Here is a 9,993-nt window from a genome sequence, read left to right as displayed (position 1 = left end):
ACAGTAAATCCAACATTGCTATCATGGGGATTAAGGCTAGAGACAACTAAGGTGAGGCAGTCAACGTGCATATTAGTATCCAGAGTACCAAAAAGCAGTTTTAAGATGCTATAAAATACAAAAGAGAGCCTTGGATGAAAATAAGTAAACCTGATCACCATAAAAACTCTTTATTGAGTAATAATGTAATAGTCCTGGCTAAATCCAAGCATCCATTACTTCTGTCTTACATAAACATTTTTTTTCATCTGGCTTTCAATAAAGATGTAAATGTAATTTATATTTTGTGAAATCAGTAATCAAAAAGAAAAAAAAAGCAGGCACTCTTTAATTTCTACTATTTTGTAGTGGTGGGTTCTGAATGACTTCTTTATTTTTAAACATAACGTGCATTAGTACATAGTAAAATAAAGATATCTGGCAGAATCTTGAGTTTTCTGCAATTATTTATACACACATGTATCCAGATACTTCACTAATTTAAAAAAAATGTTGTGCAGTTTAAATCTCAAACCAGTTTTTAAAAATATGTAAGCATTCATTAGCCCTAACCTACTTACTTTATTTTAAAGTTGTATAATCAAGGGTCACTATGCGATTTAAAACTAAAATACAGTTGTTTCTATAGGGTGTTAAGAATCCAGCTGAGCTCATCTCCTTGCCAGTAGGTGGAGCTAGCACGTAATATGCTGCCTCCTTCTTTCCTCCCCCTCATCTCTTCCCCCCCTCCTCTTTTTTTTCCCCACAACCAATTTTCTGATCGATGCTGGGATTCAAAGAGTGAATCTCAGAAGAGGAAGCAGGCGAAGAGACTACAGAATACTGCAGAGGTTCCTTTGTTGCTTTGATGGGGAGGTGCTTTCTTCATTTCTTTCCTTTTTCATTTCAGTGAAATTAAGAGTTTACAAGCTTCGCCTAGGAACCTGAACCTGCAGTAGAAGGAGCCTCATCATCTACAAGTGCATGGATATTTCTTGTGCCATGATTTGTAATTCTCTTTTAATCAGGTAAGAACATGATATTTAATTGAAATGCTTAGACAACAAATTCCAGTTGTTTTGTATCAAGATCCTTCTCTTGTGGTGCCACACCTAGTTTTCAATTAATATTAATAGAGCAAGAGGAGAGGAAATAATAGCCATCTTTGCCACTGCATAGATTTTTTTCATAGCATTTAATTAGGTCTTAGCACAATAATAAAAAATGTTGCTGATCTTTGGAGTTCTCTGGTCCTACGGTTTTGTAAGATTGTATGTTTAGAATTAGAATTTCTTTTGAGTTTGTATTTTTCAGCTTAATTGTGCTAATTTGTTGGTTTTGAGGTGGTCATCCACAAGTGTTTTCTTTTTCTACTGGAGGTTATATTGGTGCTGTATCCGGAATACAAATTGGAGTGTATTTTAAAGCATACAAATATATCACTGCGATTGACCAGTTTTAATGAAGAAATGTGCTGTTGCTTCTTTATACCATCTTCAGTCAGAGGCTTTCTTTACTTGCTAAATTCATCATTTTGTTTCTGTGAGGTATAGGAGATTTACAGGATTCTCCCCTCCCTCATCTCCCAAAACAGCCTCTCCCTGATGGAAGACAGAATGGAGGACTTGTCTGTGACTAAACATGGTTTTGCACTGCTGCAAATATCGTACAAAACACATGTGGTTTTTTGAATCATTTTATAAATACAAGAGTTAATTTTTATTGTAAAAACTTCATTCCATATTGCATGAGAAAGAAAAAAAATTTTTTTTTTTTTTTTTAGATGCATAATACACACTGGGAGAGACAGCAGAATGACTCAGGAGGTGGGAAGCTCATGCAGCACCCCCTGACTCTCCTTTCAAACCTTCTGGGGTTTTTTTTTTACCTTCTTATAATTACAGCAATAATTCATTTAGTCGGGAAAAACAACACAGAAATGCATTGACTTACAGTCACAGATCAGAGACAGGGCTCAGTAGCCAGTAGGTGAAAAAAAAAGAATGTGTGATTAGTTTAAATGCATTTTGCTTTCTATTATAAGGTGGTAAGTAGGAATGCACTTAATCAAAATTTTCACACACCTGTGTAAAGGTAAACTGTTTTTTAGCGGTGATTAGTGAAGCAACAGAAAATTGCCTGTTGGGATTTGAATGCTAGATGCTGCCTTGGCTTTAGATGATTCCTTTGATAACATGTGAAATGTTAAGAAGGTCCACACGCATTCTTGCCATCTATGCATGTTGCCTGCTCAGTTGTATTTTTCTGATCAATGTTTACAATATGTATATATGGGTATAGGTCAGCCATAGTGTCTGAAGATATCTTCACCAGATGGTAAAAGATCATCCATTCTTGAACAGGTCTGGAGAAAAGGTTAATATTCGCATCCAAATGATCTGCAATTTCCTCCAGTGACAAATGCATTAAATAAATGATGTTCTCTTATGTCTATAAGGCCCTAATTCAACAAAAAACAGGCATGTCAATGGGATGACTCACATTCTTAATATTAGGCAAGTGGATAAGTACCTGGCTCTCTTCTCTTTTTAGACTGCACTGGTGTTCAGGGAGAGAATAACTTTTTTTAATCACAGAAATTTTATAGTGTTCATAAAATGCAGTTAGTAGGCCAAACAAGCATATAGCTTCAAAGACAAGCTATAGATTTACATCTAAAAAATAAAAAGAAAATTCATTGAGTTGTTATGAGACTTAAAGGAAAATATTGAAGCTGCATTCTTACAGATTTTGAATACATTAATTGTGAACATCAGTCTTTGGGAAATACAAATACCTAAATGGCCATATTGTATCAAAGCATGATCCAGTTACCTTTCAGTAGCAATGAAGTTAGATGTTTCTGGAGGAGTTCAAGGGAAAGTTGGCTCTAAGAGAAAGCAGACCCTCCCTACCTTTTGTGAAACTTAATTTTAGGGGATATTTAAGCCTTCTTGTTATTTTTGTTCACCTGAATTACTCTAATCGAAGTGTACTCTGTACACTTACAAGCATCAGATCTCTGCAGCAGAGACCAGCAGAACCACTCTGCAGCAAGAGCCCAGCAGCAGTTATGCTGCCAGGACTGCTTGCTCAATTTCTTCATCACAGACCTTGTTGAATACCTTTACTTGGTCACTACCTGCAGCCTTGCTCTACCCCCGAGCAGCCCCTAAACTCTCCCACCGAGGGGACAGAGAGGACACTGAAATCTAATATAGCTCATCTGCTTGAATCTTATGAGGCACCAAGGAATGCAACAGTAATCCCTTATGCACACAGCTCTCAGCTGGAGCACAAAAATCACATACAAGCTTTTTACTGTGTTGCTTCCATTGTTTTAAGGCCATGCACACACTCACACCAACTTCTCCAGAGGACAGTGTGGATCCTTTGCAGTGGCTGACCCTGGTCCTGTACTCCCCCAGCCTCTCATCCATCAGAGCTCCCCTGTTCCTCTCTCTTTGCCTTCAGCCCCAGCTTGCGAGCAGGCGTCAGGGATCCCAGAGGCCTCCTTTCTAGAGGCTTCCTGAAGCCACTCGAAGGAATCTATTTCTTGTGCCTCCTCTCTTCACTGACATCCACCAGTCTCAGAAATGCTGGGTTAAAAGACATTTCTGCCAACGGTGGCCTGAAACTCCTGCTCTTCTGTTATTGTCTTTGAAAGACAAATAATGTACTTGACATCAAAGAGGTGATAATGAGGGGAGGCAAATGATATTGTGAATCACTAAATACCATACGGATAAGAAGCATTAAAAAAGCTAAGGAGGAAATTAATAATTCTGTAATCACTGCATGTTTGGGAAGATAGGCAGTAAACAAGGTTCGGCACCAAAATACTGAAAGAGGATGATTTAAAGAAACACTGAATAACTATATTCATGTTATTCAGTTCAAATTCCTATTGTTTCCAAACTTGCAACTTTACCTCTCTTATTTCTGCTCCTGAACCTACTATTGTTCTACCCTTTTCTACCCTTACCTCCAATTTAATTTAGGCTGCTTCCTCTTCCTGCCTCTAACTGGTCTGGGACCAGCAGAAGGGCTTTGCTTCTAGTCCTGGTTTCAGTGTTGGATGGCCTCAGCAGCTATTGCTATCAATTGCACTGCAGGGGCTGCTAATGCTAGGCAGAAACACAGTCAACACAGTCAACACGTGGCAGCTCTGTAAGTATTTATTGCAAGCCACTAAGAAGCTTTTTCTGAGCATATTTAGAAATTATTTAGAGAAGTGCTGAATGGCCAGATTTCAATAAATTTAAATAGGAGCAACAAAATGCAAACTCTTATATTGCCTGAGCAGCCTACTTGACAAAATTCAGAGTAAAGCGATTGTAGCAAGAGTTCTCAGAAAAATGGCTAGAAATATATTTTAATGCTGCAGTATTACCAACATACTCATTAAATAATCTCAAAAATAGGTTTTAATTTTCCTATTAAAAAACCCATCAACATAGATTCATTGCTCTTGCCTTTTGGTTTTAAACTTGTAGATTAATGAAATAATCCTTTCAAACTTTTCCTGATAGGCAGACTACAAATGTACGTTTTCTATTAAGTGGTGAAGTTTTTGTTCTTATAAGCATTCAAGCTAAAAGAAATAGGAAGTATGTGGATCTACATTGTCAAGTTAAGCTTTTCTTTCTAACTTCATTGAAAAAAGTATCTCACTATTTATAGTGTCATTAAAGAAAGAAATCAGGATGAGGCCAAGAGCACAAACACATTCAGTCTCAACAATGTTTGGCAAAGCTGAAGGCATTAGAAAGAGATTCTTATGATGGAAATTATTAAGCGAACAGAACTGTCAGCTCTATAGACTTTCTATACTCTGCTGATTTTTTTTAATATTTTTTGAACTTTTTTCTGTAATAACTTAGTTTTTAGGTCTCTATATGAAGTTCAGTGATTGTTTCTATATGAAGTTTTCTTAGGTTTTGTGTAATCACGATTGCAGTTGCTTCTTGATTTTTAGCTCAACTTCCCTTATATGTGGACAGAATCTGATTTTGGCCAAATTAATTGTTCTTGAACTGCTAATGCTAGCTGGTTCTCACTCATCTTTCTGGAGACTCTCACAGGTACTTCCCATTATGTGGTAAAAATGCAGACTTCTCCATCAAGAAAGAGCATCATGTTCAATAAGATAATGATTGCTCTATGCAGATACTTGGATAAACTGATAACATGTAACATTAGTGGGCATACATTTTTAAGATGATGGATGTCCAGGTTTTGAACACACAACAAACGGTCTTCTCATGGTCTAACGTGGACCTGTCATATGACAGGAGATGCCTGATTTTTATGCCATATGGTGCTGCTCGTCTGGTCTTAAATGGGAGTTGTAACATACAGCTTTTGAGTACACCTAGAAGATGCAAATGATCCACTGTAGCCAGAAAAACGGTACCATTCAACCCTGCAGTAAAAAGGGTGACTGCAGTAGGTTTAGCCAGCTCTCAGCTTAGTACACGACCTTTGAAACCAAAGTATGTGCTTTATGAAACTGTACAAACCCACCTGATTATTTTGGCTGCTCATTTGGCCTGCTAGCCTATCACTCCATAGCTTTCTGGTCACTGGTACAGAGCTAACTAAATGAAAGTACAATATTTCCACATCTACTTCTGTCATTCCTTTGACAGCAGTGCGAATTTTGCTTTAATTAAATTATTACCAGCAGGATTTCAGAGTGGTACAGTCTTCCTGTTTGAATGGGGGGGTGTTTATATATCATTTTTTTCTACCATCCTCACCATGTTGCACCCTCCTCAGTGTGTAACTGCAAAATCCTCAGCAGACTTTGACCCCTATGTAGTTTTGTTTGATGATAAGTGTAAATGACTCACTCAGAAATTAGGAGTCTGACTCAAGTTCTCTAAAGCAATACACCGTGTTCTAGACTCACCCATTTGTCTCAGAAGGATCACAGATGTATTAGGAGCCAGATTCCACATATGTATACAAAATGGTGTCAGATGCATGCAGAAAAATTTGACAGTGTGATCTCGAGAAGAATAGTGGCCAGAGTTTAATGCATCGTAAACTGCATACAGATAGATCAAGGTCAGAAAGCAGCGTCCTTTCCCTGGATAGTGTGGTCTGAATTTGCTCCTTAAAATGAGTTCCATAAACAGGTGCCAACAAAAAGAAGGCTGAAGTAGCACCCAGGTACCTGAACAGACTATGTGCTTTTAGGGAAGTATATGGCAAATTTCTATACAATCACAACTATTATGAAACAAGAACTCTGCCCAGGATATTTGAAATTTGACAGCCTATCTCTAAGTACACTCACTGTATTTTGTTTTTTAGTAAATATCTGTACCAAATGCAAACCAGTGGAAAATCCTACCTCTTGGACCACAAGGCAAGCTTTATTAGATCAGTTTTCCCCACTGGAAGTCTTTGGTGAGGTTATTCTATCTGGGAATGCGGCACACAAGGTCGTATCACAAGAGTATAACAGGTGTATTTGTAGAGTGTGTGAGCTCTGTATGTTTTCTCTTTACTGAGAGTCAATAATGAAACCATGGAAACTAAAAGATAAGTCCTGATACCAGGCAGGATGAAAAAAATCTTCCATCTGTAGTTGTGTTAACCTGAAAGCAGACATGGGGCAAACACTGCACGATTGTTTTCAGATTGAGACTTCAGTGATGGCTGCACAAACATTGTGATGGCAAATGCATTTGCACAGGTTAGATTTTGCAGATTCTGCTGGGGCAGATTTCCATTCTGTAGAATGGGATGTACCACAAAAGTGCTGATGGTACCCCTTAGGTACCACGATAATACTGCTGAAAAAATCTCCTAATGAAGCAATGAGAATATGCTTTGAAAATACTGGGGTGCGGGAACAGCTAACATTTTAATTTGGCTTCTGGAAAATACTAATAGACAAAATAGAAAGAGCCCAATTTTACTGTCAGTAGCAATGGTAAGATGCAAATCTTTAAAGTTATTAAGGAAATCAATTTGATTAGGAAGCAATAGACTGCAAGTGATACTGGGTCACATTTATGAGAGTCACTTTTCAATAGAATAACATTTTACATCTTGCAAACAGTTTGCTTTTGGAATTTTGTTGGCTAAACATATGCAACAGAACGTTTTCAAGAGTTATTGTTTCAAATTATTTTTTAAACAATATTTTCAGTTAGAGTTAACACTCTACACAGCCCTTACAACGTTTGTGACTGTAAAAAGATATTTGTGCTTTTGCCAGCCGTCGTTTTTATGAATTACATGATCTTGATCTGAAGCACAGCTTTGGCCCTGTAAGCCAAGCTGAAGGCAGGCTAGTCTTTGCACAGAGAGAAATCTGTTACTCTACTCCACCAGTATCCTTCAGGAAAAAAAAAATATTAAATTTGAATGTAAGCCTCAGGGTATGAAGATGATGACCTTTGATATTATATAGGACACTTGGGTGCTATTACTCATGCTGATATCTTGCTCTGTGGAGTGGCAGAGGCTGGGAACCCAGAAGCATTCTCCATTGCTGGGAAAGAGATTACATTGCTCTTCTCAGTATTGACCTCACTTCCAAATTAGTTTAAGGATTCACACATTCTCAAAATAATCTGTCCTTAGTGAGAAAAATGATGGATATGATGCAGAAATTGAGAGAGCTGGTATAACTATTGTGAAGATGGGCGAACTGCTCTGAAACTGTGACAAGGAAAGGAAATATCCTCTGGGAGCCTAGAGAGGAGAGACTGATGGGGGAAAACAAATGAATGTGGGGGGAAAAATAGAAATTTTAGGAGGGTACACAAATTCATTTCATACAAGAAAAAAGTGGAATCCATTGTAAAGGAAATATTGAAATGTGTATCCATGTTCCTGTACGGAGGTGAGCAGTGTGGCGTGCATGACTCCAATGGGAAGGTCTCCTCGCAGTGGTACAGCTCCAGGTCGCAGGTGATGCTGTGAGCAAGAAATGCTTGTGAGAACTCTTTGGGGAGCTCTTGTAGTCCCTCTAGTCAGAACCCGTTTTGCTGGCTCAAACATAGTGGGAAAGGAAAAACTCTCCTGAGGAGGTTTTCAACATCTGTTCCTTTGCTTTATTCACATGTGCCAACAAATGCAAATGGAATATACGCAAAGAAAATTTACAGTTAGGAAATGATTCTGAACTGGAGTAAATTGTCAAACTCCACTGAATAAATCTCAGTTCCAAATCACCCAGCTATAATTGGCTGCAGTTGTATTTTAGCCTAGACTTTTGTAGATTATCTTGAGCAATCCTTCTTTTCTCCATACTTATAAAATGATACCATAATGAACAAGCCTCCCCTCCCTTTTTTCTTTTTTTTTTTTTTAAAGTTACCTTGAAACTGAATTTGCTTTTTTAAAGACAGTGACTGAACTTTACAGCTGTTGGTTCTCTGTGGTTTGTTTCATGAGGTTTTTTTCCCCTCTTACAAAAAAAAAAATTCAGCAGCCATATTGATTAGTTTTGGTATAACTGTTGAGCTTTCCATTTCTGGCACATTCCCACACTTAAAAGGAGAAGTGGCACAGAAGTTTTCTTAACTTCACTATCCAGGAAAGTGATGTCTAAGTATGAAATAAGGCACCCATTTTATTGCAACAATACTTTGACATCAGGTAACTTACTAAGGGGTTCTCATGAATTTGGTGTGTTCCAGCTGAGGCTCATGTTCAGTCAAGGGACTGTTATAAACCATACTGTGCCGAATGTCAGAATAAACACCCATAATGATCTCCTCTGATCCTACACTTACAAATCTGTGTTGCTCCCTCAGGCCTTTCAAGTTGCTTGATAGAACAGTGATATTACCTTTCTGCTCTTACTTAACTGCATATATCTGCCATATGCACTTTGTCCCTCAGGATAACTTGATCCATAAAGATGTTTTTATAGTGTTCAGAATATTCTCAATTAATGTCTTGATATGACAGTTAGGTTATCAGGACACTATAAAAGGCAAGCAGAAACTAGGCCTGGCACGCTCTTTCAGGTTTTTTTTAATGGCATTTCTATTTAATTGTGAGCCAATTAAATACTCAGTTTCCTTTCAGATAAAAAAAAATCTTCTAAATTTAATGGAGAGTTGTTTAATGCTTCCTAATGTTGTATATCTGACTGAGCTTTTCATTACCCAGAGAAACAAACATGCTGGTCAGGTCACCAGGGAGCAGTGGTGATGTTTGCTGTCTTCCTTTGCATGGGAGGCGGGGGGGATGAAGCTGTAGCTCTTAAGTTTTCTAATGGTTCCTGTATGATGGTCTGGGAAATGCTATATAACCACTGAGCTATGTTCTGCACCAGTCACCAACCATATTATTCATCATGGGATCTAATTTCATGCTGTTTGGTTTAATTTTTCCTTTTTGGTTGCCAAATTTTGAATATACATCCAGCCTTACATGCCTTACACTGGTGACATCTTCATTTAAAAGACATACTTACTCAACTGTAGAGATGCCTGTAGTGTGGAGTTGTGAACAGTTGACAGAACTGTAATAAATAATAACCATTAAAATTACAGTAATTAATATATATGCTAAGAACGACAACAGGAATATTCAGTTCTTGCCCTACCTCTGTTAATGTGCCTCAGTATGCAAACCACATATATTTTCATCTGTTGTTCTGTTTCCAAAACCACATGTGGTTCTGTTTCTCAAAATGTAAAGTGGCAATAATGTTAATAGGTGAAAAATAAGTGGCTGATAGTTAATAAAGATGAGTGGAAGTACAAGGTTCCACTAAATACTTCACATTAAAAAAATCATATTAAAAGTATGTTAGTAAGTGGCAGACTCCAGCAGTCAGTTATGGGACACTGAATTAAGGCTGTCTTTACGTTCTGGAAATCAGACATACGATATGCAGCCACCTGTGAAAAGAGTGATTTGAGTGAATTGCCTGCCATCATATTGCAGTACTGAGCAGGATTCATCTCCTCTCCCTTCATAGTCAGTGGAGAGAATCAGGCACTTCTAGGGCACAACTTGCCTCATCTTAAGGTAGAT

The 9,993-nt window shown here is 37.8% G+C and overlaps 1 protein-coding gene across 4 annotated transcripts in view; it reads left to right on the top strand.

Moving 5' to 3' along the window:
• The first annotated feature begins 749 nt into the window (after window positions 1–749).
• Window positions 750–9,993, top strand: part of SCN2A (sodium voltage-gated channel alpha subunit 2) — a 79,463-nt gene continuing 70,219 nt past the window's right edge. For all 4 annotated transcript variants that reach the window (XM_074873316.1, XM_074873313.1, XM_074873317.1 and 1 more), the window contains exon 1: window positions 750–1,007. The gene's annotated coding sequence lies outside the window, so the exon portion shown is untranslated. The remainder of the gene's footprint in view (window positions 1,008–9,993) is intronic.

Source organism: Strix uralensis, chromosome 6, assembly GCF_047716275.1.
Source record: "Strix uralensis isolate ZFMK-TIS-50842 chromosome 6, bStrUra1, whole genome shotgun sequence".
Taxonomy (NCBI): domain Eukaryota; kingdom Metazoa; phylum Chordata; class Aves; order Strigiformes; family Strigidae; genus Strix; species Strix uralensis.
Note: the sequence above shows the minus strand (reverse complement) of the source record. Positions and strands in the feature narration are given on the sequence as shown.